At 44.9% G+C, this 7,830-nt stretch overlaps 1 non-coding gene across 1 annotated transcript; it reads right to left on the minus strand.

Moving 5' to 3' along the window:
* Nucleotides 1–7,467: 7,467 nt before the first annotated feature.
* On the minus strand, nucleotides 7,468–7,629 carry LOC138570427 (U1 spliceosomal RNA). The gene has a single exon (XR_011303486.1). It is a non-coding gene; the product is annotated as a U1 spliceosomal RNA (small nuclear RNA).
* Between the last annotated feature and the right edge of the window lie 201 nt (nucleotides 7,630–7,830).

Below are 7,830 nucleotides of genomic sequence, written 5' to 3' on the forward strand. Positions count from 1 at the left end.
TGGCCTTAATGTAACCGGGCCCAGAGTAGGATCGTCCACTTTAAAGAAGGTGGCAGGCATAGCAAATATTTGAAAGAAAGTAAACACGAGTCGCCTCCAGAATATCGCTGCCAGTCTTGGATTTCTGTCCCGAGATGGTTTAATTTGGGTCAAGTAGTGTCTCGCATCTGCCTTTACAAGGAGTGACAAGATGGAGAGATTATCGTTGAGAAACATCTCGTGCTTAAGTGCTTTCACATAGTTTCTATGGTGTTGGAAAATACGTCTTTGCCCAAGTATAGTCAAAGGAGCAGCGATTACGTGTTTTTAAAAGCCTAATGTCCTTCCGCTTTTCCCTCTTAGAAACCATTATTCTTATGTCAAATAGATGACAACGAGAAGTTCTAAGTGATGAGACATGCCTCTCTGAAGCAGATAGAAATTTCAGGCATTTAATAATCACATCAAGAGGGTCACAACTTGGAAAGGATATATTAGCTAAGCTAAGGAGATAGACCGCCAGAAGGGTAAACCCCTTCCCTGGCTCCTTCCAGTTCAAGAAGAAAGCTTTTCAATTCTTTGTAGTGTGCATGGTTCTGCCTACACGTTTGTCCATTTCTGGCTTCCACTACTGCACTTAGCAAGGGTAAGATTTAATTCCTATCAGCCTCCCCATTAAGAGCAGAGTCCAAAATCAGGTGATTTTCCGTGCAAAGAGTCATATAGATGTATATCTCCAGCATGAGGCTTCAAACGGGATGAAACAAAAGAGTTATCAATACAAGAGGATTGAGCACCCCTGTGCCACGTAAAGACCCCTCTAGAAGTGTCCTTGAGTACACCAAGGGTTTGCAAATACCAGTTTGTCAAATAATGGTGCCACCACATCCCCCATGTGAGAGACTTAGACGAAAGAAGCAGACTGGTACGAACAGTGTTGTAAATATGACCTTCCGCACAGTTTGCTTTAAAGTCACCCCACATGACAATGGCATGTGGATGGCCATTCGCAAGCCATTTCTCCAACAACAAGTTCAGAGTAGCATGAATAACCTCAACAGAATGTGTTGAAGGATTCCAGTAGACATTGATCACTAAATATTCAGCCTTAGTGTCCGTGAAGATCAAGCGAACAGCTAAAATACCATCAGAAGCAAACCAAATGTCTCAGCCTGACTATCAATTTGTCACAAAACATAGCCTAGAGACTGTACAACAGCCCTCCGGCCCCACACTAAATTGCAACAGCATACGATTATTGTTCCCTAGAGGGAGGGAGATCAAATCCAGGTCCTCTGAATGAAGAGCTCTTAGGAAAGGAATTAGATTGAAGATTTCCAAAATCCTAGACCTGTTCAGACAAATAGAACCATGGACCAATGCACCATGGGGTAGACGTCCCACCCCAAAATCTTAGATGTGCAGATATCCACTCTCAATATGGTGTTACTCCGCACAGCAAAATGCTCACATGGGCCTGGAGGCCTCTCACCAACTGTAGGCTCCCTAGAATTAGAAATAGGGGCCTCAAACCAACTGTAGGCTCCATAGAATTAGAAAGAGGAGCTATAATGGTAGAACTAGCTTGCCTCTCCTCAGCCACTTGGTGTAAAGGAATCAGAACTTGCGGCTGAGAAGGTGCCCATGGAGGACGAAGAAGAAGCTACTGTAGTACGCCTTTGGAAAGGTTTCCAGAAGGCGGTGAGGCTTGCTGACCCCTTAGTAAGTGGGCAATGGGCTTAAAGCGTCTGTAGTTTGTGAGAGCATGTTAGTCATAGCATCCACCGGCCCCTCCCTAAATGCCACATTGGAACCCATAGTCCTGGGCCAGCAAATAGGACTAGTCGAATGGTCCACCAGGACCCAGGGTAGATGAAATATACTTTTTTTGCCTCCCATCGACCCCCTTCTTTCCCCCCACCCCTCCTTTGGCCCCATAGTATCCACCTCCCCTACTTGAGAATATTGTGTGTTTAAATCAACGATGGCATCCACTGAAGACAATTGCCTAACATGCCTTGAAGTAGAATTAGCAGAAATATGCTTCTGGAAAGGTTGATTTTTAGATGTCCTTTAGTTGTTGGTATTTTTTTTACATTGTTTTTCCTCTCAAGATTTCTTGAGGGAATATAAGGGTCCCGGGAAACGAGCGATTTAGCTCGATCTCAATCTCTGTAATTTCCTCGATTCTTAACGGAGCGTGGGGATAATCAAATATCAGAGGGAAGGCACTAAAACATGTACTGCAAGCAAGTGGGGCAGAAGGAGAATTAGGTTTAACGGACAGGAGTAAATCAACTCACCCCTCTCCTCTTCCAACTCCGCCTGTTCATTGTTGGTATCGGCTCTACCCATCCCTGTCGCTAGAGCATTAGTCTCCCAATCAACAAGGTGTTCACAAAATACAGGTTGAGGGAAGGTGGCCTGACGCCTGTCCCTTGAGAGATTCTGCAATAAAGTCTCAGCATTTCCAAGTTTTGAAGCGCTCTCCCCAACAGTATCCTTGATATTATCATAGTCTTAATAAAGACTTGAGCGCCAAATTAGAGGCTGAGTCCAAAGAGTCGAGAGCGGAAGGTAAAGGCAGCTGGGCATACGCACCCTCGAGCGATGACTCTGAATGACACTGATGATTCTGAATGAAAAACCTGGGCATACGTCAATAGAGTAATAGAGTAGATATTGGGGCAATCCCCACTTCCTCAGTTCCCAGCACAGCCTCACTCAGAGCCCCAGAATTGGAGGCCAAAGAAGTAACAGTCAACATGCTTAAGGCAGATGGACAAGCAGTCACTGCCACTCCAGAGTCAACAACGTCCTCTGTCGTGGAAGAAATACAAGGTAATACTCCTATTGTTGGATTTATCTGCTCCACTGTCCAACATAGTGTTTGATTGCGAGTCAGGAAAACAAGCCCCACTGCAATGGTAAGAGAAGAGTAGCCAAACAGCATGGGGGGACTCACCGACTGCTGAACTCCTAAACGTCCATCACTTAGCAAATCACTTGTAAAATCATGTGCACATTCGCACTGTCCCAGGGTTTTTGCAGTGAGAGACTGTCTCTGACTAGAGCCGATAAGCCGAGCAGCGTGCTACCAGGCCAACAAGTCAAACACAATCTGATCAGGAAAAGCTCCTCTATTTTGGCAAAGCGTCTCCATAACTTCAGTCATTTAGCAAATCACTTGCCAAATCACGCACGCAGTCGCGCTGTCCCAGGGTTTTTGAAGGGAGAGAGTACCTCTGTCTAGACCCAATAAACCGAGCAGAAAGCTTCAAGGTCAACGACTTAAACACGATTTGGCCAGGAAAAGCTCCTCTCTGTTGGCAAAGCGTCTCCCAAACCTCCTTCACTTAGCAAATCACTTGCCAAATCACACTAGCTCTTGATATCTCCCTGGTAGGCATCCCACCCTAAGAGGGGTTCCCATCTCTCTTTTCAAAATAGTAAAAATGCATTGTAGCAAACATACAAAGTCCGATGGAATCATTGGTTTCACCTACATGACTAGATTGTCTGCAGGTGGTCAACAGCACAGCCAGACAGACTAATTATACCCACCTGCATAACTAAAATGACCCATCACTCGATATCATATCCAGAATGACTCATTTTGGGGTGGCACAAAGACAGATTAGCATATTCACCTTCTGAAATTGCATGGCAGGCTGACAAACAGTGGTTTGGAGGATTGCCCACAGCTATGGCAGAGGTTAGGATTATTTCTAAAACGTCCTGCCATCCCTAGTTTATTTTGCTATACCAAGCTGCATAACTAGACAGTGTCATCGTGTTCATCTGCTTTTTTTGTTTGTTTAAGGAAACTACTTTTGGATGGGAAAATAAGGCTGTGACTGAAGGAGCAAGTCCTCCATTTCAGCGTCCTCTTGCTCCTTCATCCCTTTTCTGTGGTTTTACTTAAAGAAAGTTTGCAAATGGATCAGTCATGGACAAATGCAATACATCGAACATACTCCTTGCAGTGATCCATGATTGCAAAATTCCCCTGGAATTACTCGTTGGACCGGTTGAAAGAAAACAAATATGCAGCCTAAAATCAATACAATCAAGTCCTCATTCCTGAAATAACAAGTGATATTATTACCAAATTTGACAGGCATGATCACATACATGCAGGTGAGAGCAGACTTCATTTAGGGCAGTGTGCTGATGGGAGTTGAGCTCGAATCATATTGCAAACCAGAGGTAGAGCCTTTAAACTTTGCGTAATAATATCAATTACCTGTACGCCCACTGCAGTTTATCGCCATGCACAGACATAAAGGTACAGCTTATTTGTGTTATTTTCTGCATATGTTGACAGAGTAATACTGAAACGAACCTGCATCCACCCAGAGGCTAGGGGAGTTCGGTCTGGGTGGGGCGGGTTTGAGGTTTGTCTGGGAGAGTCGTGTGTTGGGAAAGACACTTGCCCCAGTAATGGAAGGCGAGAGCGAACGTAAAGATTGCCAGGGATATCGGCGCAGCACAACAGCTCCTCAATGGCAGAAAACTAATGTAGACCTCTGCTAGGTGTGAACGGGCGGGAAAGGAGGCTAGGTTCCCAATATAAATGTGGCATTAGACACGGTGGTTGCATACTGCACCCTTATGTTATGGACCCTTTCAATGACAGCGGGTAAACTGACCCCTGAAAGGGAGGAAATGAATATACAAATAAATATTGAACGCATTGGCCCGTGCCCTTTGTTAGAATCATAACTGGGCAAATAAAAGCTGAGGTAGATTTTCAACCAAAGAAAAAGGGATAGGTTGACACTTTCTGCAGTAGGATCTTCGCTTGGGGGATTGAAGTTGCCCTTCCCTGTAACGCCAGAGAGCGCCTGCACTCAAAAATGCACCTGCCCCACGTATTTGCATCAACTCAAGCTGTGGTGCAAAATGACAAATGAAAACTAAGATTTTACATTGCATGTTCTCCTCTTTATTCCACCGTTCTTGTCTGATACTTGGTCTTCCCATTTTTAGTCTTGCCCCGCTCCACTCGAGCACTCTTTGATCCGCGTTCTTTGCACTCTTTGTCCTCATGATTCTATTTTTTCTGCTTTGCATTCTCTTCAGTGGCTGACCTCCGAAGTCTGTCTCCTATTTTCATTCCCTTGCTTGGTATTTAAAGGTCTCTATGGTCTTGCTCCCCCCCACCACCCCCCCATCTATTGTCTTTATTCTCCTTGTACTCCCCTTTGCTCTCAGTCTCTCTTTCTGCTGGTTGTTCCTCATCCTCCCTGTGACTCATCTCGTTGTTGCTCCTTCTCCCTTCTTGCCCCTAAACACTGGAACGCCCTCCCTCTTTCTATTCGATCTTTGACTTCATTTTCTCTTTTCCAAGATCGATTAAAAGAGCACCTGCTTGCTCAGTTGTTGTCATTTCCTACTGTATCGTTTTTGACCTCTGTGAAGTGCATAGGTGTGAACAAGGGTGCTGACCAAATGCAGGTGAAATATGAGAGAACACGTCGATATGACTTCCCGGTCTAGACTTTTTAAATATATCCTATATTCGCAGTAGTTGTAGTCACCATGCGTAACAGCAATTGACGGACAATCCACAATGTGCTGAAATGGCATCTCAACAATATACGCTCCCCTTTTCAGTCATATCGACAGTACAGTGGTAAGATTCATGCAGCAGCTATGAAACAAATCATATTGAAGGCATTTCAAAAATTGGTGGAGCAGATGGAAACATCAGACCCAGTTTATTTAGCGGTCATGCAGTTGATGAGATGCATGCAGTGATAGAAGCCTGGTCCCCAATCGATCACAGACTGTTCTAAGGAATAAGTGGCTTCTGAACGCCTACATGCTGCAAAAGACGCTTAGGTCACACTTGTGACGAGAGCCAGCACATGAAGGTGCGAGTGTTTTAACCCCCTTTGAACGAGAAGGAGCCACCTAGTGGTGGAATGAGAACAGCATCTCAAGGGTTTGCCCGGTGGGTATTGCACTTGGACTCAATATATTCTGAGATGTTTTGGAGGGATGGCAGATGAAAAAATATATATTCTAATGTCACAAGCAATTTTTTTTTTTTAATTCTTTTTTTTTTTTAGAAAGGTAACACGGGGTTGATCGCAGACTAAAAACAAATTGAAATCGTAATGGTCTGACTGCAACAATCGCTGACTTTACCAATACGTTTGGCTTTCAGTTAGACATTTCAAATTATAGCCCTCTAACGTCACCTGCTGCACATTAGCGGTAATGCATGCTCAGATTACATGAATCCCTTGACTCGTCGAAGCTAGCAAGGATATAATATGTTTTTGGTGGCCTGAGTCACAGACAACGTTGTACTCCCCACCAGAACAAAATTAACGAAGGAAACCAAGAAACGGCGTTCGCAGCCCCCCCCCCCCCGCCCCACTTGGTCCCAGTCACCACACCATAGCTTGATATGCCGCCCTTGCCCCTAGCTGCTATCAAACTGAACACATGAATCCCCCTTGAAGACCCCAGACCGCCACGCGAATGCCCCTTGAAGTCCCCCGACTGCCTTCTTGCATTTTAGGATGGGAAATGATACACAAACGTCATTTCGAGATGAAAATGAGTAGTCCACAATGAGGGAACTTACGTTTTAGCCCAGATAAAAGACACAATTTAATGATTGCAGCCACAAGGGGGTATTACTAACAGTAGCCATATTATGAAAAAGGTACCCATGTCCAGCACAGATACAGAACTCAGATTAAATTCATTATCAAGTGGAAGGTACATATACCAGATTACGTGTTTTGAGTTATGAGATGAAAAGCCACGAGGAAGGTGTAATCCAGGCTTGTCCAACCTTTCTGAATGTGGGGCCGAAGCATTAACTTTTTGTCACCCAGTGGGCCGGCGAGCCAAAAGTCAACAACCTCACCCAAAGCAGTATATTAAAAAGCGATATTGTGTGACCTTTGACACAATAGCATCACAGGCAGTGATAGCCATGCAGTCCCAAAGATTTTTTTTCAAATATGAGGTTGAAATGGTGCATTTTACAGCAGAAAAGGTGACCAAAAAGCCATAAGTTTACAATCAGTTCTAAAGGGGAACATGAAAATTCCATGTCACCAACAGCAGAAAAGAACATTTTACAACACAACACATTTTAATGATCAATTTACAGTGTAAAACAGCACTGATGTAACACATTGTCATGCTGGTTGTACCCAAAATATGCCTCTGTAACAACATGTCTATGCTGGCTGTTCCCAATTTAGGCCAGCATTGTCCTGTACGAAGCATAATTGATGCTGCCTGAGCATGTGCAGTGTGCCCAATACATATGGTAGCTTATCTCTGTAATACACATTACTTCTGTGGTGATGAAAGAAGCATAATTCAATTCAACAGATAAAATGTGGAAAAGCGATCACCCAAAGGTGAACCTAATTGAAGAAACGCAATGTGGGCACAATCTAAAAGTATGCAACCTAGCAGGCCTAGTGCACACTACCTTTTCTTTCACCAATAAATCGGGGGAGAGCGCGAACGCAGTCCCCCACTACCAGAAATAACGCAGTTGTGTATCCCGCATTTGGGAACATAGCAGGGGTCAGCAAATCCGATGTGCAATGGGTAAGCTTCACCCTGGGAGATCTGCCCTTGAGATCAGATTCTCCCCTGCCAGCTAAGTATGAGTTGCATGCAAGAGGGCAGGGGTTGGGTCAGTTCTGGGAAGCCCCGCTAAGCGAGGGTGAGAAGGCAGGCCCTGACCCAGCCCCAACTCCCACCCCCCGGAAGCTCTGAGCGTCTGCAGAACTGCCTGTCCCACGTGTAGGGGGAAGCTCCAGCAGGCAGAGCCCAGCAGAAGAGCAGATTGTAGCGCAGTTCCTTTCT

Source organism: Ambystoma mexicanum, chromosome 2q (genome assembly GCF_040938575.1).
Source record: "Ambystoma mexicanum isolate Mex_15411 chromosome 2q, UKY_AmexF1_1, whole genome shotgun sequence".
NCBI classification, from domain to species: Eukaryota; Metazoa; Chordata; class Amphibia; order Caudata; family Ambystomatidae; genus Ambystoma; species Ambystoma mexicanum.